The sequence below is a fragment of the Lathyrus oleraceus genome, chromosome 2 (genome assembly GCF_024323335.1).
Source record: "Lathyrus oleraceus cultivar Zhongwan6 chromosome 2, CAAS_Psat_ZW6_1.0, whole genome shotgun sequence".
Taxonomy (NCBI): domain Eukaryota; kingdom Viridiplantae; phylum Streptophyta; class Magnoliopsida; order Fabales; family Fabaceae; genus Lathyrus; species Lathyrus oleraceus.
Window position 1 is genome coordinate 481,179,698 of NC_066580.1, and position 21,543 is coordinate 481,201,240.

At 40.1% G+C, this 21,543-nt stretch overlaps 1 pseudogene; it reads right to left on the minus strand.

Moving 5' to 3' along the window:
• The window catches only part of LOC127123857 (uncharacterized), a 43,190-nt pseudogene extending 21,978 nt beyond the window's left edge, over positions 1–21,212 (minus strand).
• Positions 21,213–21,543: the final 331 nt, after the last annotated feature.

Here is a 21,543-nt window from a genome sequence, read left to right on the forward strand (position 1 = left end):
GAAAAAAGATAGGACTTATAACTACCGAATACGGGGTAGTAGCCATACTCTGGTGGGAATAACCACAAATTAGGGTTTACATCTACCGAATACTGGGTAGAAGACCAACAACTCCGTGTGGGGATGGAATGAATCACAAATCCGCACGGGAAACAAAATAGGGTTTATAACAAACCACAAACTGCTGGAGAGCAGGCAAATAGGATTTACGACTACCGACTACCAGGTAGAAACCCAACAACTCTTGCTGAGGAATAAAAGGTATATAACCACAAATTCCATCAAGAAGCAAGAACATAGGACTTACAACTACCGGTTACTGGGTAGAGGCCCAAAAAACTCCGTTGGGGATAAATGAATTGATGCCGGTTACTGGGCAAACCATTCATTTCTTCCACAGGGCAGCACAAAAAAAACAGCTGACACGACGCCGATTCGGGATTGATCCGAAAAGACAGACTGAATCAAAACACATCCTATGAGGACATAGCTCAATAGGAAAATTCATCCCAATATATGTGTTGGGACGAAACGGAAGAAACCGTCATCCACGAGGAGATATCTCAGTGGGGAACTGCAGAAGGAAAATACAGACACTTTCTGCTTATGGGCTGACTCTATATGGAGAGATTTAACCACCCGACATATGCTTGGGAAGATCTATAGAGAGATCTATATCACCCAAAGCAGGAGATAACAAACAAAAGATATATGGCAAAAATGCAACATGAATATCTGAATGTTTTATGAATATGCATGAATATGCGTGATTTATGTTTGATGAATGCTGACAAAACAGACAATTCTAACACAACAGGCCCAGGAATCAAACGCCCGGTACTATACTTCCAGGGGAAAGACCAACTGGAAAGCCAATCTGCTAGAGATCCGCATGCTGTAAAGCAAAGATCTGCGGGTACTGCAGGGGATCAGGAGAATTCTGAGGATATCTGTAAGGGATCCCAGCATCAACTGAGAAACAAAAGTTCATGGCTCAACCAAGAACTGCTGCAAAAGCAACTCCAAACAACTCCGGGGAACAACCCACTGCAGGAGAATCATCCGAGTAGAATCTAACTGCACAAGCAACTCTACTGGGGAAAAGCTATCAGCTATCCTTTCAGAGCACAAACCACTGAAGGAGAAAGCACCACACAAGTAGATTCTGCAACAAGCCACTCTACTCGGGGAGAACATACATCCGACGGATCACACAAGTAGATTCTGCAACAAGCCACTCTACTGAGGATCAAAAGCAAATCAGGAAATCACTCCAATGCTAGAGCCACCAACCGACCCTACTGGGGATTGAGAGAGCTTTCAATAGGCAGAAACTGCCACAACAACCATTCTGCAGACTAAGCTGGGAATGATGGAAAGCGACCAGGCTGATGAGAGACACAACAACTCCGCTGGCGACTGCACTGGGGAGAGACTACTGCTGGAGAAGAATGCGAAGTCTTCAACAAAATCTCTGCTTGCGACTATACTGGGGAACAACCCCATCAACAGCTCTGCTTGCGACAAATGCTGGGGGAAAAGTGGTAAAGTACTGGGATATCAATCCATCAACCACTGAATCTACCACAAGGAGAACAACCATGTTGGAGAGATTACTGCTGGAGAAGCAACTGAGTCTTCCACAACCACCTCTGCTTGGGGAACAACCCCAACAACAACAGCGGGAGAAAGAGGATACAATCAAATGTCAGGAATATGAACAACTGTCTTACCTGTTGGGAATCATACCACCCTCGGGAGAGCACTGAGACATTCCTGAGTATCCTTTCATCATTGTGAATATTCACTTTGTTTAAAACAACCATTTGAAAAAATTTATTTGTTTAAAACAATGACATTTCATCAATTAAAACATGCAAAACATTTGTTGAATTGAAACAAATAAGAGTGCAAATAATTGGATAAAAAGCTCAAATTTATTTGATGGAATGGAATGGTAGCCTGCAAATGGCAAGACTCCATAGATCTGTACAAATTTGAAATCAGTGATATATATTGGAAGAGGGCTACATTGAACATAATGATCCTTTCTCTACCAATTTGAATCTCGATGTATTCGAAGCTTCAGTCGACGACGAATCGAGAACCCTCTGACGAAAAGACGGCTGTGGAACAGAAAGTCTTGTCAGGATGCAGTTACTTGCCGAATCCCTAATTTTGCCTAGATTGCCCCAGGGTGAGGTACTCAATCTAGCGGGATGCAAGATATACTTTTTTTTTTCAAGTCTCTAATTTTTGCCTGGATTACCCTTGCGGGTTCTCCACCGAGACGCTCCTTTTTGCCTAAGCCGCCCTTTCGGGTTTTCAACTTAGCGAGCTATTCTGTTTTTCATTTGCATATACTTTTTTTTAGGCAAAGTATTTCTTGACTGCATCTGAATTCATAGGACGAGTGAAATCCTCCCCATCCATTGTTGTAAGTATCAAAGCACCGCCTGAAAAGGCTCTCTTAACAACATATGGACCCTCATAGTTTGGAGTCCACTTGCCCCTGGAATCGGGCACAAAAGACAAGACTTTCTTGAGCACGAGGTCACCTTCTCGGAACACGCGAGGCTTGACCTTCTTATCGAATGCTTTCTTCATTCTCTGCTGATATAACTGACCATGGCACATGGCAGTCAATCGCTTCTCTTCAATCAGATTCAACTGGTCGTAACGACTCTGAATCCACTCAGCATCAGTCAACTTGGCTTCCATCAAGACTCTCATTGATGGGATCTCCACCTCTACTGGGAGAACAGCCTCCATCCCGTAAACAAGAGAAAAAGGGGTTGCCCCTGTTGAAGTGCGTACAGATGTACGATAACCATGCAAAGCAAATGGCAGCATCTCGTGCCAATCTTTATACGTAACTGTCATCTTCTGGATAATCTTCTTGATATTCTTATTAGCAGCCTCAACAGCCCCATTCATCTTAGGTCTGTAGGGAGAGGAATTATGGTGTGCAATCTTGAATTCAGCGCACAACTCATCCATCATCTTGTTATTCAGATTAGATCCATTATCAGTAATGATCTTATCTGGCACACCATAACGGCAAATCAGCTGGTTCTTGATAAACTTCACAACCACCTGTCTGGTCACATTCGCATACGAAGCGGCCTCAACCCATTTGGTGAAGTAGTCAATTGCTATGAGAATAAACCGGTGTCCGTTGGACGCTTTCGGTTCAATCATGCTGATCATGTCGATTCCCCACATAGAGAAAGGCCATGGTGATGAAATCACATTCAGGAGTGTCGGAGGAATATGAATCTTGTCCGCATAAATCTGACACTTGTGGCATTTCTTCACATATTTGCAGCAGTCAGACTCCATTGTCAGCCAATAGTAGCCTGCTCTCAGCATCTTTCTAGCCATGGCATATCCATTGGAATGAGTACCAAATGAACCCTCATGGACCTCAGTCATCAACTGGTTTGCTTCGTGTCTATCCACGCATCTGAGCAAAACCATGTCAAAATTTCTTTTATACAGCACTTCACCACTGAGGTAGAAACTGCCTGACAACCTTCTCAAAGTTTTCCTATCTTTCACAGATGCCCCAGGCGGGTAGACCTGGTTCTGGAGGAAATTCTTGATATCAAAATACCAAGGCTTGTCGTCATTTACTTCTTCGACTGCAAATACGTGAGCTGGTCTATCCAAGCGCATCATGGCAATATTAGGGACTTCATTCCAATATTTGACAACAATCATGGAAGCAAGCGTAGCAAGAGCATCTGCCATCCGATTATCCTCTCGAGGAATATGATGAAAGTCAACTTCTGTAAAGAAAGTTGAAATCCTTCTTGCATAATCTCTGTACGGAATGAGACTTGGCTGATTCGTTTCCCATTCACCCTTAATCTGATTGACAACTAGGGCCGAATCACCATACACATCAAGATGTTTGATTCTCAAATCAATACATTCTTCAAGTCCCATAATACAGGCCTCATACTCAGCCATATTATTCGTGCATTTGAAAGTTAGCCTTGTTGTAAGCGGAACATGTGTGCCATGAGGAGTAACGATTACTGCCCCAATTCCATTTCCATACTGATTTACAGCGCCATCAAACACCATCGTCCATCTGGAACCAGGTTCCGGACCTTCATCAAGTGTAGGCTCATCACAATCTTTCATTTTCAAATACAGAATCTCTTCATCTGGGAAGTCGTACTGAACAGACTGATGATCTTCAATTGGCTGGTGCGCCAGATAGTCAGCCAAGATACTACCTTTAATGGCTTTCTGAGCTCGATACTCGATATCATACTCAGACAACAACATCTGCCAACGGGCAATCCTCCCGGTTAAAGCAGGCTTCTCGAAAATATACTTGATTGGATCCATTCTGGATATCAACCAAGTTGTATGATTTATCATGTACTGGCGCAAACGCTTAGCAGCCCAAGCTAAAGCACAGCATGTCTTCTCAAGCATTGAGTACCGAGACTCACAATCAGTAAACTTCTTACTGAGGTAGTATATAGCAGATTCTTTCTTCCCTGATTCATCTTGTTGACCGAGTACACAACCCATCGGAGGTTCGGACAGATATTCCTTGATACTGTCGAAAGCTTTCTGGCAATCTTCGGTCCAATCATGAGACTGATCTTTCCGGAGGAGCTTGAATATCGGCGCACATGTGGCAGTCATGTGGGATATAAATCTGGAAATGTAATTCAAGCGGCCAAGAAAACCTCGGACTTGCTTCTCAGTTTTGGGTGCAGGCATCTCTTGTATGGCTTTGACCTTTGCAGGATCAACCTCAATACCTCTTTCGCTGACAACGAAACCCAACAACTTGCCGGAACGGACTCCAAATGTACATTTGTTCGGATTCAGGCGAAGTCTGAACTTCCTCAGACGCTGAAAAAGCTTCAACAAATGCTCAATATGCTCAACTTCCGTTCGGGACTTAGCAATCATATCATCAACATAGACCTCTATCTCCTTGTGCATCATATCATGAAACAAGGTAGTCATTGCTCGTTGATACGTGGCTCCGGCGTTCTTCAGACCGAAGGGCATCACTCGATAACAGAATGTTCCCCAAGGTGTGATGAATGTTGTCTTCTCCATATCTTCGGGTGCCATTTTGAATTGATTATATCCGGAAAATCCGTCCATAAAGGAAAAGACTTTGAGTTTAGCTGTATTATCTACCAACATATCGATGTGTGGTAGAGGGAAATCATCTTTAGGACTAGCTTTATTCAAATCTCTGTAATCAACGCACATACGGACTTTTCCGTCCTTCTTAGGAACAGGCACAATATTGGCCACCCATTGAGGGTAATGTAGAAGTCACCAGAAACCCCGCATCAATTTGCTTCTGAACTTCCTCTTTGATCTTCACTGCCATATCAGGATGAGTTCTTCTGAGCTTCTGCTTCACTGGCACGCACTTAGGCTTCAAAGGCAGGAAATGTTGCACAATATCTGTATCTAGACCTGGCATGTCTTCATATGACCAAGCAAAGATATCGGAATATTCTCGTAGCAACTCAATCAAATCCTTCTTGACAGACTCTTCAAGAAGTGCCCCAATCTTCACCATACGAACACAATCCTCAGACCCCAAGTTGACTGTTTCCAAATCTTCAAGGTGCGGCTGAATGATCTTCTTCTCGTGCTCAAGGAGACGGGAAATCTCATCAGGAATTCCTTCAACATCATCTTCCTCTGCCTCGAATACAGGGGATTCAAAATTGGGAGATGGCGTTAGATCATTATGTTCAATGGGTTTTAGGATCAACCTGCATAATGATTTTGGTTAATGAAAAACTTTAGAATTTAAACAAGCAAATCATTATGCAGATGAAAAATGTTTGCTTTTATTCTTGTTTTTATGGGTTTTTTGTGATCACTGATTTCATGCAAAAAGCAAAAAGTGAAAACAAACGGAAAAACAAATGTTTAACAATGCATTAATTGAATGAAAACATCATTGTATATATGCTGCCAACAATGTCATCACTTCTCGTTTTGGCATGGGAGAAGGGTTTTAAACAAAGTGAACAATTACTCTGATCTATGGATGGCTGTAGGAACATCTACAGCGACCCAATTGTGGCAGACACCACCAGGAATAACGAAGTTGTTCACATTCTCTGCATCCTCTTCCAAGATAGCAGCAGCTTCATCTTCAGGCTGATCATCATGGATGAATCCTCCACTTGTGAACAGACCTTGCTCATTATATGCCCCAGACGAATAGCCAATGCCAGCCCGGGATCTGTTGTCTTCAAGCTCAATCACCTTCCCTAAACCAGCTACTGCACCACATTCAATGGCCAGTTTTGCATCACGGTAGGAAGCGAATGATGGAGACTTCTTCTCAATTGGTTCATCAATAGATAAAGCTTGGAACGGAGTTCCAACTTCATCCTCTGCGTCAATATATGAGAAAGAAGACAGGTGGCTAACCAGGAGAGCCTTTTCTCCCCTACCACAATCAGTTTCTTGTTCTTGACAAACTTCAGCTTCTGGTGTAGGGTGGATGTCACGGCGCCAGCCTCGTGAATCCATGGTCTGCCTAAGAGACAACTATAAGATGGGTGGATATCCATTACCTGGAAGGTAACTTGGAAATCACTAGGTCCAATCTTGATTGGGAGATCAACTTCCCCAATCACAGTCTTGCGCGACCCATCGAATGCCTTCACAACAACACCACTCTGCCTCATAGGAGGACCCTGATATGACAATCTAGAGAGTGTGGATTTTGGCAATACATTTAAGGATGATCCAGTGTCCACCAGCACGTTGGACATAGCATCTGATTTGCAGTTTAGAGATATGTGTAAAGCCATGTTGTGGTCTCTTCCCTCCTCAGGGAGATCAGCGTCACTAAAACTCAAAGTGTTGCAAGCAGTGATGTTTGCAACTATACTGTCAAATTGCTCGATCGTGACGTCGTGATCAACGTACGCCAGATCCAAGACTTTTTGCAGAGCCTCCCTATGGGGTTCTGAATGCAACAGCAAGGATAGTATGGAGATTTTGGATGGCGTTTGTAGAAGCTGGTCTACAACATTGTACTCACTCTTCTTGATGAGCCTCAGCATCTCATCAGATTCTTCACTCATAATGCCGCTAGGGCCAACTGAAGAAGTAGGAGCCTTTTGTACAGAGGAGGAGGGTTTGGCAACATCAAGTGCCGGATTCTGAATATTAACAGCGGTCCTCACCGGGCGCTCAGCAGATTCAGAAGCAACAGGAGCCTTGGCAGGTGCAGAGAAAACACGACCACTCCGGGTCAGCCCGCTTACATCAGCGATGTTGGTTACAGCAGTTGAGGGCAAAGGCACTTCCTTCCCATCTTGCACAACCACTGGGTTATATCTGAACGGCACAGCTCGGTCAGAAGAATAAGGCACGGGGTCTGCAGGCTTAATCACCAAGGAGGGAGAAGCCTTCGGCTTGCTGCTATCATAGTGAATAACAACAGACTCGGGTAACTTGAACACGGGGGATATAACATTAACCTCCGGTTCGTCCTCATCGACATTGCGATTCTGCAGAATCTCAATGGTTCCTTCGTCTAATAACTCTTGCAATTCTCTGCGGACTTGGTTGCAACCCAGACGGTTCACCGAACAGATGCGGCATTTGTCGTGGTCATGCTCCATGTGGCTGTACTGACACAGCAAACGATGTAATTCCACCAACGACTGTCGAATATGACTTACATATTTGACCTTATATTTCCCAGGGCATCCCTGGACCATATTCACAGATTTCCCGTGCGAAGGCAATGGGTTCTTAGTGACATTTGGGCCTGAATCTTCGAAGCTCAAAATCCCACATCTCATAAAGTCTTGAACCTTAGTCTTGAGTGGATAGCAATTTTCGATATTATGGCCCGGAGCTCCGGAGTGATACACACAATGTTGATCTGGTTTATACCACCATTGTGGGTTTGCAGGAATAGCAGGAGGATCCCTGGGAGAAACCAATTTTCTTTCCAGTAAGGAAGGATAAAGCTCTGCGTATGACATCGGAATCGGATCGAAGCTGATCTTCTTCCTATCATAATTCAAGTTGGCCTGATTGGTTGTGCTTCCACGAGGCTGGTAAGCCTGTTGCTGTGGGCGTTGCTGTTGCTGATATTGAGGCTGTTGATATTGTTGCTGATGCTGAGCCTGCTGATTATCTCTGAATATAGGTGCTATATGAGCCACCTGGTGCTGATGACCGGCACGACGTGCGGGTTTCCTCTGAACAGGAGGTTTCCTTAATTTTCCATGGGATTGCACAGCATGTGCTTCCCCATCCTTCTTCTTAGCAAATGCTCCATACCGCTTGCTAGAAGAGCCTTCATCTTTCGCCAAACGTCCTCCACGGACACCTTCTTCCAACCTCATCCCCATATTCACCATCTCGGTGAAATCAGAGGGAGCACTAGCGACCATCCGCTCGTAATAAAAAGAACTAAGAGTCTTCAAGAAGATCTTAGTCATCTCTTTCTCTTCCAGCGGAGGAGTAATTTGAGCAGCCAGCTCTCGCCACCTCTGGGCGTACTCCTTGAAGGTTTCCTTGTCCTTCTGCGACATGGACCTGAGTTGATCACGGTCAGGCGCCATATCGACGTTATACTTATACTGCTTGACGAAGGCTTCGCCAAGGTCGTTGAAGGATCGGATATTAGCACTGTCCAAACTCATATACCATCTGAGCGCGGCGCCAGACAGGCTATCTTGAAAATAATGAATCAACAGCTGATCATTATCAGTTTGGGTTGACATCTTCCTGGTGTACATGACCAGGTGAGCAAGTGGACAGGTGTTCCCTTTGTACTTCTCAAAGTCAGGCACTTTGAATTTAATCGGTATTTTCACACCGGGAACTAAGCACAACTCGGCAGCAGACTTGCCGAACAGATCTTTACCTCGAAGAGTCTTCAATTCCTTCCTCAGCTCAAGGAATTGGTCATTCATGGCATCCATCTTTTCATTAACATCCGGGCCCTCAGACGGCTCGGAATGATAGATGGTGTCGTCTACCCTCGGCATGGTATGCACGACAGGAGGAGCAGCAACAGGGACCGGGCTAGATGCCGGCATATGAGCAAAGGTTGGAGTAGGAATATCCGGCATGAAACCCGGAGGCATACCCCAAGGGAACCCGGCTGGCATGGTGTGAGACCCAAAATAAGCACTGGCTGGCACAGTCGGAACCACGATCTCAGAAATAGCTGTCCTCTGGACAGGAGTTGCAGGCGGTTGAGCAGGTTGATTCTGAGCAGCAAGAAGTTGCTCCATCAAAGCGCCAAGTCTGGCGACCTCTTCTTTCAGTTCTCGGTTCTCTTGCTCTAGCTGATCCATAACTCTTGCAGAATTTGCTCTTGTATAGTACCGGTGAGTCAGCTTGTCTTCAAAATAAATGAAGAACACAGAGTCAGAACAAGAAGACCAGAAACAAGGTACCTGCTTATGCAAAATGATGCATGAAGTGCTTGTGCATATGCTTTGTTTATTTTCAAGGAACCCTTAGGGTATTTATTTGCAAATTTTGAATTTTTAAAGCATTTACATCATTATGAAAAATATCTCATTCAATATAATCGAGACAAAGAAGTACAACATTTCTGATCATATTACAAGGGGAAAAGGAAAATAACATCCTATGGATCCCTAGTAGCTCGGGATGCTGGAAGACGAGAAACACACAGCTTCTTGATCTCTCTCTCATAGGCAGCTTCCATATCTGCTTTCTCCTTAGCTAGATGATCATACTTCCTCTTCCAAAACTTGGAAGACTGAGGAAGCAGAGAAGTCCAAGTATCATTGGGATCGTCGATCACTCGATGCTCAAGAAACTCAATCATAGCATCCTTCTCCTTAAGCTGCTGAAGCAATTCCTCACTTTCACGGATCCAAGCACGTGAAAGGTCTTCTTCTCTCAACTCCTCTACACGTTGGGTAGGGAGGGTTGAAGGCCCAACCACATCCAACGGTGTAGGTCTCGGATGATCATATGGCATCAAGTACACAGCGGCTCTCTGTCTAACCCAAGAGGTATATGGCTCCAAAGCAATGCAATTCTTCGGACCCAACTCATTCCTACTCTTCTTGCAGATCTTGCGCCAAGCGCGGACAAATCTGGCTTTCAGGCCTTGGGGATCTTTACCCTCCTGAAAGAATACACCTTCTAACAGAATGTTATGAGGTTTATCCTTTAGGGGGAACCCAAGCTGACGTCGTGCGAGAATGGGATTGTAGCTGATCCCACCACATGTACCAAGAAGAGGCACATTAGGGAATTCACCACAATAGTCAATGATCTGAACGGTATCATACACGCGATCATACCAAGAGATATCGTCATTAGTGAGAGACATGAGTCTCTGAGACCACCGTAGACATTGTTTGTTCTCCTTGAAGGCAAGAGTCTGCGGCAAGTGCGAAATAAACCACTTGTACAGCAAAGGTAGACAGCAGACAATAACTCCTCCACCCTTTGCATTCCTCAGGTGCAAAGAGACATAAGCGTCACCCAACAAAGTCGGAACGGGATTAAGAACTGAGAAGATCCTAATGGCGTTCATGTCCACGAATTTGTCGAAGTTGGGAAATAAGACCAATCCATAGATGAGCAGCACAAACAAAGCCTCAAAGGCATCCTCACTCATGGCCTTCCCATAGATGGTAGCTTGAGCGACGAGGAACTCGGAAGGAAAACCCTGAATTCCACCTTTGGTAGTCAGATTAGCTTTAATCAAAGCTTCATCTATGTGCAACAAATCTGCAATCTCTCGAGCGGTCGGAATACTCTCTAGGCCACTGAACGGCACCTGATCCAGAATTGGGATCCCAATAAGGTGAGAATACTCCTCCAAAGTAGGCAGCAACTGGAAGTCCGGGAATGATAAGCAGTGATACAGAGGATCATAAAACTGAGCCAGAGTACTCATCAACCCTTCGTCAACCTGAGTAGTCAACAGAGGCAGAAGCTTCCCATAGCGAGCTTTGAAACCCAAGGGATCTAATACATAAGATGTCAGATTCCTTAACTCTTTCACATCGGGCTGCTTAAAGCTGTACTTCTTTGTATGCCTTTTTGGTCTTTCCATGTCTGAAAATTTTGCAAATAAACCCTTTTAAGTTCCTTGAAAATTTTCCTTTTTTTTTTTGATGACATGCGATGCAGATGAATGCATGAATGCATGAATGCAACAATCACACTCAAGGATCAAGCAAGTCACACCAAACAAAGGTCGTGGGAAAGCTCATTGTATCCCTAATATCAATCATCCATTTTGGTGGATTTAGGTTTTCACCTTATCGACACCCAAGTTCCATTGATATTAACGGTACATGAACCGGCTCAATCATCCTTAATATCAATCATCCATTTTGGTAGATTTAGGTTTTACACCTTATCAATACCCAAGTTCCATTGATATTAACGATATTTGAACGACTCAACCACGAATCACGGGTTTGCTGAGAGTCACGAGCATGGAGTCTCGGTTAAGAACCACCCAAAGGGAGTGTACTAGGGTTTAAACCTGCCAGACATGTTCTACCAGAGGTTCCCATAATCATCGTCCCCTCTTTCGGATATTATCGGAGGAACGAATACTCGTATTCCAAAAATATTCTCAAGAGAGACTCTTATGAGTGTAGTATCGCGTAACAATCGCATCAGATCTTACATCTGAACGACCTCCGCACTACGTCCTAAAAAATAGGCCAAGATGGGCTTGGTAAACTAAGGTCCTTGGCTTCTAAGGCACATGATTGTGTGACATTATTAATCCAACATGACCTCCACCAAGTGAATGGACTCGCAAGTCAACTGGCTAAGGAATACTCCACACCAGTCAACAAGACTACGCCATTCTCCTATCCTAGAGTGCACTCGAGTTCGGGTATAGAACTCATCTCACAGAGATCACCAAAGCAAACAGCAATTGTATATCAAGCAATTCAAACATTACAATCAATACAGTTATCCCAAATTGTACAAAAATATGTCAAAAAACACATAAACAAATATCATCCAACAAGGGTGAAAAGTAGGCAATACCACCAGGGAAGGTCTAATGTTCTCCCCAGCAGAGTCGCCACTTTTCTGTAGCGGTGTATTCGTCGCTATATGATTTATTGATTAAACCATAAGCAAAGTGTACAATGAATCGAGTCGCCACCGCACTTTTATTTATCCTAAGGACTGGTTAAAAAGCGAACAAAAACCTAAGAAGTTTTACACGTAGAAAACTAATGAAAAAGATCAGAGAATCTGGGTAAGGGGTAAATTACGCAATGGGAAGGTGTTAGGCACCCATCACGTCCTAGGTACTCCTAGGGAGCCCTTTTCACACTTGTTGTATAAAATGTTTATTTGTTTTGACATATTGTGCAAACATGAATGGGATGATGAGAAAAGAATGTACAAGTTAATTATTTTTGTGTTTGAACGGATGAACCCGTTGCCTACGTACCTTCCATCAAAGGTAAGGATCAAAACGCTGTAGTTCGGCTAAAAGATTTCCAAAAATTAGTGAGTTCATTTTAAAACACAAGCACTAAGGCTTTTCATTACCAATGGGAGAAAACTCAACCTGAATCAACAATCCACCATGCGAGGACGGCTTCAACATACTAGTGAGGGGTTAACCCTATAATAAGTATGGAAGACTTACAATCAACTCACTAAGGATAAGGCAAGATTTACATCAACCACTATGGTAATTAAAACCTACGGCTAATGTATGAAAACATATTAACAATGGACAAAGCCAAAACAATTGAATGAGTGAAGTTAATTGATTATGAATATTCACAAAATATTGTCAAGGTATGATTAAGATTGATTCAAAAAAGTGTTATGAAAAGTGAAGTTTGAAAAGTCAAGGACTTATGGTCCAGGTTTCTAATTTGAAAAGACATGAAGATGTTTGCACAACAAGTCAAAGTCTTTGAAAGCTAAGTGTGAAAAGGGTTAGGATAAAGAGGGTATGGATGATGGAATGTAAAACTTCTTAGAAAGGTTCACCTCTTGAGATCATATAAAAGATGATTCAAGTGTGTCCTTAGGAATAAGCAACAATGCAAGTAAGCAAATAAAAGCGAGGTGATACCGGATGCCATCAATGGTCTTATACCAATCTCACAAACAAAAGCGGATATCGGATACCAATAAATGGGTTTACACCAATCTCCTAAAACAAAACAATGATACCGGATGCCATCAATGGTCTTATACCAATCTCACAAAGCAAAAACGGATATCGGATACCAATAAATGGGTTTACACCAATCTCCTAAGGTAAAATAAAACTTGGATGTCAGATGCCAATCTATCTGGACTTATACCAACCTCCAAAGGATGATCATGGGAATACAAACGCCAACAACATGGTCTTACAATTGCATCCTCACATACAACAAACAAACAAAAGCATTTAAGCAATGGACATGAGTGACCAATGAAATGGTCTTACACTCTATCCCTTCCAAATCATAGGAACAATGGCCAAAGAACATGGTCTTACAATTGTCCTCAATGGGTAAACTCAAACAAACCACAAGATATGCAATGATGATCATGCAATAATGAACAATCAATGATGATAAGTGCACAAAGGCAAGCAAGTATGTACAAATGCAACAAGCAATCAATCAAACAAAGTCATTTAGCACTCACTATAACCAAACAATTAGGCTCAATCAAAGGGTTAGACTTAAAAAGTCAACTGGAATAGGGTAAATGGTGCTCTTAACCTTGACATTGAGAGCCAAGGTGAAGCAGATGAAAGGATATGAGGGGTGTGCCTCATCACTCTTATCCCTGGTCAGGGAGAGCATTGAATATCAGAAGGTGTGGGAGTTCAGAAAGATGGAACTCTCTCCACAAGTTAGACTCGATAGATCTTGGGTTTTTACTCACTATGCGTCAACACATGTGGTGTGAGCAAGGTGAGTGACTCACAAAATAGTAGGAGATAGGCTACATATCTCTTTTGTCTACCAATTGCCTCACATGAGGTCTTTACCAGCTTGGGGACAAATTTAAACAATCACAAACATCGCCTCTTAAGGAGGACTTCAGACAGGTGCCTGGCTAAATAACAAGCCAGGTCTTCCAGACTACATGGAGACAAGAGAGTCTACCTTAATGCTTAAGCAAAGCAAAACAATAGCAAGTTCTCAAAGGAACTAAAGCAACTATGGTACCTGAAATCAATCAAATATAATCAGTATCCCAATCACAAAGTCAGAACAGACAAGTTATGAACCAACAGTCAACACAATCAATCACATGTGCAAAGCACAAACTCAAAGCAAATGAGTTAGCATCCTACAAAACAAACCAAGTTAGTTCATCACAATCAATTAAACCAAACTCAATCAACTTGAATTAAACTCCTTAAAGCAATTGCTTCTTTAACCTGAAAAAACAACTCAAATGTGAGAAGTAGGACCACTAGGACAAGCCTAGGGTCAAAAGGAGGTGAAAAATTCAAAACAGCAAGTGAAAATTGATCAAAATCAAGATTTATCAAACAAGAGTAGAATCCAATTGGTCTCACATCAAAACTATGCACCAAATCCAATTCATACACAAAACATGTCAAACTATGCATTTTGAAATCACATTGGAGCAAACAGAATGATCACAATCAAACCAATACCAAAATAGCTCAATAAATCCCCAGAAAATTCAAGCTTAAACAGAACACATTCAATGAGCTACATATAAAATTTCATGCTATTTGGACCAGAGGAAGTATGGAAATTAAATTCAACAAGTCATAGTGTACAAGAACAAACTCAAACAAGGCCACAAATCATGTATCAACTTTAGGCAAGTGTAAAACAGAAATGGCATAAGATAAATGAACCACACCAAATCCAAAATGAAGTTAAACATGTTAAAAATCAATCCACAAAGTTTCAGCTTCATATGATAAGGCATGAGAATTTCACAAAGCATGGAAGTTCCACACTCAAAAAGAATTCACAAATGACCAAACAGCAAAGCAAAATCCCAATCAAATAGGGAATGAATATAAAAATCTACCAAAAAATCATGCTCAAACTAGACATACAGAAGTAATCACATGCAAAAATTCAGAGCAATTGGCATAGCATAAGCATGGAAACAAAATTCAAGAAGTTGGACAAAACCTAGTGTGACATACATTGTCACACTCATGAAGATCACATCATATCTCTCAATCCAGAAATGCAAAATTAGCAAACCATATACCAAAATCACCAGGAATGAGTCTAGATCATGCATGTAAAATTTCAAGCATTTTGGAGCAAGCATCAAGATTTCATGAATGAAATGGCAAAACATATGCAAGAAACATACATGAACAAAGATATTAGGCCAAAATAAAAACCATCCGTGCACAACTTGTGTTATCATGCTCATAAAAAACTAGATGAAAAATAAAGATGGATGAAAAAATCCCCACACAATTTGGATCATCCAAGAATTATTTATGAATTTTTGAAGTTTATGATGAAAAATGAAATAAACATTTAAGGAAATAAAATGAATTAATGCTGCGAATGGCAAACTTGTAATTACGCTGCGTTACAATGAAACGCATCGTTTCATTTAATCCACATGGCGCCGCGTGATTCGCTGCCGGGCGCGGGAAACACAATTTGAACGCAAGGCACAGGAAATGCAGATCAAACGCGAAAACTGAAGTGAAAATTTGAACACAACATCGTGTTCTTCATGTTCATACTGGTCAACAGCAAATCATCACAAAAATCATCATGCCATATACCAATCGAATCATCACATCATGTAGATCACTAATCTAACAAGCAATTAACCTAATTCTAATCATGCTTCACGGGTCGATCAAATTAAGTTTCACATTCAAATGTTCAGATCCACATAACTTCATAAATACCTAATGAAAATTCATGATCTAAGTTGCAGTGTAACCTATGTTCCACGATCTACCTAAGCCACATGTTAATTTCAAGAATCGAAGGTTTTGAAATCTCACCTTATGAATGTGCAGTTCTTGATTCTGGTGATTTCGAGGCTTGGAAGTTGAAAACAGAAGTCCAATGATGATTAGGAAGATGAATGGAGTGTGTTCTTTAGCTCAGAAATGCTTGATGATGAAGAACTTTCAAACTGCCATGGAAGCTCAAGATGTTAACAGTTGCGATTCAGCCAAGTTCCTCGTGGTTTCTCCTTCAACAGATGAGCAATAGTACCTATAAATGATGATTAACACAAGAGAAACCAAAAAGAATCATGAAATTCGAAGGAAAAAGTGAGAAAAAGTTTGAAGAATTTTGAGAGAATTTTGAGATTTTTGGATTTGGATCTGAGAAAATGAATGTGGATGTGGATTTTCTGTTATGATTAGGCTCTTATACCTTCTGTTAATCCAGCTACTAAACATGATTAAGCCAAATTGGAAGTGATTAGCAAGAAGCTCATGTTATGTCAATTGGCAAAATTGCCCTTTCTCACCTTGAACCAATGGAACAGTAAACTTTTGCTTGCAGCAAGTCATAAATCATGTTTAGAAGCTATTCAAATTGGTTTGGCATGAAAATCCCATGTACTTTTGAAAATCACTATTTTTCCCACCAAAAATTAATTGGTTCACTTGAAAAATGACCTTTTTATGTGATGATTTTTGATGAAATGTAATGATGCATTATGATAATACATGTCAAATGGGATTTGCTCAAAAAAGAATCACTCAAATTGGCCAAATGGTTTGAAAGTTATGCCTCCTTGAAATTCCAAAATTCATGAAAATGATTTGATCATAACTTGCCAACCACACATGAGAAATGAGTGTTCTTGGACTTTTTGGAAAGGCAAGAGCAAGATCTTAAACTTTCATGTTGGACAAATTTTGATTTGAAGCTTGCTTGGACATGTAAATTTGAGGAGAAGAACTTTCCATTTTTGGTAGTTGAAAATTACAGGTCATTGCTATTTTGGGAAACTTCTTGTATGACCTCAAATCCTTCACTGTGGATGTTTGAAATGTCAATTGAGGCTTGTATGGACATGAATGAGACCTTTCCAACCCTCTCACACCTTCCAATTCCTGATTAAATGCACAGTTGACCACAGTTGACTTTGCTAGGGTTTTGGTTGACTGAGCCATGTTCTGATGACTTTCAAGCCTCTTTCTCTTGAGATCTTGATTCCAAATGATGTCACAACTCATATGAACTCTTGATGAATGATCATGGTGCCCAAATTCTTCAAGAATGGCCACCATCCATTGCTCAATGAATGATTTGACTGTTTTGACCTAGTTTGCTTCATCTGCAAGAAACAAGGTTAGATGACAATATTTTTGTACTTTTGGTTAGTAAACAAATGAAAAGCAATGATATACAAATGCAATACATGCTTGGTGATCAAGAATCACACTCACAAGATAGCCCACCCACTAGGAGGCCAGCAAAGGTGCACAATGATCCTTGAGGCAATGAATGATATGATATGATGCCTTGAGGGATCTTAGGGCCAAAATTGGGGTCTTACAGTATCGGTACGTAAAGTAAGCGGAATGAATTAAAATCACTCTTTTTACGGTCTCAATTTACAGGTTTAATAACAAAGTTTTTGTACGAAAGTAAAAGACATAAAGAAGTTAAAATCAATAGAGCGAGAGTTTGAAGTTTTGACTGGACAGTGTAAATTGGACATTAATTCTAGATCAGGGCGAGAGCAATTTTTAGAGTTAATTAAATTCTAACCTTTTTCAAAAAGTATTTTTAAAGATTGAATGTGAGGGCGAGAGTTAAGCATTTGAATTTAATTATATAACCTAAGTCAACAGAGCGAGAGTTTGAGATAAGGGTGTTTAAACGATTAGTGTTTTCTTAAAAAGAGTTTCTACGGATTCTATTGTTTTCAAAAAGTGGTTTTTGACTTAACTATAAGTGACAGCTACGTTAATATAAAATCATAGTTTATTCAACAGAGCGAGAGTTTGAGATAAAACTTTTAACCAATAGCGTTAACTGAAAAGATTTATTTTTAAAACCAAGAAACCAATAAAGAATTGATTCCCTAATTACGACGAATTACGTACCGATATCCGCTTATTAGATATTAACTTTAGATCCTATTTTAGTTTTAGTTTTTTCCCCCAAAAATCAAAGTGTTACTTGCCTTAGCTTTACGAAGTAACCTTAGATAACGGTATATCGATTCATAAGTCCCTGTGGGATCGATATCTTTTAAAACTACGCGATAGAACTGTGCACTTGCAGTTTGTACCCCAATTCGACTCATAAAGTCGAGCGATCACTCTTACTAGTGCAGATAAATATATGACTTAAGGACAAAATATTGATTTTGTGAGATGATATCTCAAGTTACTTATAAACATTGATTTTGTGTTAGGGATACAAGCTAATGGAAATTCATACAGCTTGAGCAATATCCAAGAAGCTATAGAAAAGGGAGTTGGGTTGACTCGATTCATTGAACGCAATATGGATTCATCTGGTAACAGTCAGCTATAAGTTTATTTGTGTGTGGATACTTCTGGATCTAACTTCATTCAATGTCCTGTTTTCCCCCATGGAAAATGTGGATCTAAGATTGAGTTCTCAACTTTTTAAATATCACTTTTTACGACAATAATATATCTTTCCTTTGCATTTTGTGTTGACGTTCAATTATGTGTTTTGATCTTTTTGTTTTCTCTGAATTTGCAGAGCAGATCCCTTTGCTAAATAGGATTGGTATGATATCAAAGCTTCTTCAGTTTTCCACGTTAAGAATGTTAGCAAAACCCTTGTTTCTCGTACTCATGGAACTAAGGTATTATCCTTATAATATTTTTTTTATTTGGTTTGATATGTACATTGTTATGTAATTAGCTAATTGTTGAATCTGATTTATTTTGTGATTGCAACTTAATAAGTGTGTTAATCATGTAAATGCTTGTGTACTAGTGAAGTGAGGGAAATGTTAATTCTTATTGAATGTTTATTTACTCTAATATAAATTGTAAGAAATGATAAAATTAAGTAGTTAAGGTATCATGTAAAATTATAAATATATAACAATATATAGCAGCGTAAACTGTAGAAAGAAATTAAAGAGGTATGTATACGTGTATAAAGTTTAATGAAATAATATTGTAGTACTCCTTATGAATCTCTTTTGTTCTGATCTACTTGATCAGTGACGAAACTGTGAACCTCCTTTTGTTCTGTTGTCCTTTACAGTGTTTAGTAGTTTTCTAGTAAAAAATTCACTATATTATCGTATACCATAGTTGAATATTGAATCATTGTGGGACACATTTTCTTCATAGCACATGTTTGATAGATGTAAAGTGTAAACATATACAACATGGTTCTAAGCTGCCATGGTTCTATTTTATCTTTAATGCTTTCTTTTTGCGGGATGGAGAGGCTTATGCTTACTTGATTCAAGTATTGTAGCAGAAAACAACATCAAAGCTAACTCTTTTTTTCATTATCACAAGTTTATGCAAAGCCATTAATACTGATGTAACTTGTTTTTACAAAATTGTGTATATGGAAATGATCTGCCAGAAGCGTGAGTACTCCAACCTGAGGCATTTTGGTGGGGAGTATCTGCAGTTGAGTTTGGCTTCATGAGAAAGTATTTGTTGTTGCGGTTTTGAGCACTATATATTTGAAAAATGGATCTCCCATTCAAAACTAAGTCCCCAACAAGTTTGTGTTAATGTGTAGGAGTTTGAAGGTTAATTTACTTTGAAGTTGAAGTCACATTGTTGTTAACTTTTCGTGATTGACTTTGACTTTAGAGTCGGCTTGATGGATGCTAAAAGGTTTCATTTACTTTCCTCGGTTGACTTTAGATTCGGTTGGACGATACTATTTAGTTCCATTAATTTTCCTTGGTTGACTACAGAGTCGACCAAGCCGACGCTACTAGAAAATGTTGACTTTTTGTGTGTAGACTATAGAGTCGTCGAGCCTATTCTAAACATATTTATTGAATTTCTTTATTGACTTTAGAGTCGGTCTATGCAACGATAAATATAATTGGTGACTTTTCTATGTTGACTTTAGGGTTGGAGAAGTCGATGCTATCGTTTTTTTTTTACTTTTGTAAGTTGACTTTAATGTTGGTTGGCTGACGCTATTAGAAAATGTTGACTTTTGTTTGTTGACTTTAGAGTAGGCTTGGGCAACGCTAAGCATAACTGTTGACTTTTTTTATGTTTTTGAAATAATGTAGCGTCAGTGCATTTAGTGTCCTCTTAGCCTCGGTTTAGCCGACGCTGGTTAGCCTCGACTTATCTCTAGCCGACGCTACCCAGTAGCTTCGTAACTTTTATCCAAACCCGACACTGATGCTACACCGACACTAAACATAGATTAATGTCCCTTTTTTCACCTTTAGCGTTTTCAAACGGCCGACGCTAATAACTGTTTTTCTAGTAGTATGTCTTTCTCTATTCAATTTCAGTGTCTAAACTTCCAGTTAGAAGTCTCATGTTTGTGGTTAAAGTAAGTACTTAATAATAACTCCAAATATGCGAAGAGTTTATAGTAGAATTTACAACTTCTTGTCTTGTTCTCTTTGGCATGAATAGAAGAATTTGACAAAAATATCTGCCTAACACTACAACTTTTCCTCCAAATGGGATATCCTTTTTTTATGCATTATATCTTGCAAAGTACGATCAACAACTTCAAAGCAGTGCTTGTGCATCATAGGCGCTTAATCCCATATAATTAGCTTTGCACGCCGTATTAAATCGGTATAGCAAACATTTATAGGTATAGCAAACCTTAAGTGTGCAGTCTTCCACCAGGAATTAGTAATGCAGTTATGCCACTTGATGCGACAATTAGAACAATTTCACCCCTTGACCTTAATGATTCAGAAATTTCCCTCCATATGTACGTCTTGTCGGTTCCTCCATAACCATAAAAAAAGACCCTGTCTATTTTCTTCAATCCGATTCATGATACGATCATATATCCTCCTTTGTTGAGTGGTCATTATTGACATCAATCTACGATGCTCTTCAGCTAATGAGCATCTATCATAGTTCAACTCATCATAAATCAATTTATTTTGCCTATCAGGTAACAACGCTCTATCAGGCTGAGGCATTCAGGATACTTTTCTAAACTTCTATTGTTACTTTGCAATAGACTCTCAATCTCAGCCAAAGTATAACTCTTCAATTGATCGGTAGTCAAAACCAAATATGCAATTTATAAATATTTTATAATATATATAATTATTTAAATTAAAAAAATTATAAAAAATCAATCATAAATATTAAAATAAGTAAACTCTCTCTCTCCCTCCCTCCCTCCTGCATTAAAATTATTCTATATGTCTTTTCATTTAATTTATTTTTTCATTATAAATATATGTTACTTTAGTCACATAACACATCAATCATATCCGATCCTAACTAACTCAAAGTCTGTCTCACACACAAACCAATTTTTTTTTCCAATACTTCAAATTCCTCATTCTTTGTCTTTTCAAACTAACTCTAAAATTGTTTATTTTGTCAACACACACCTACCATTTCAA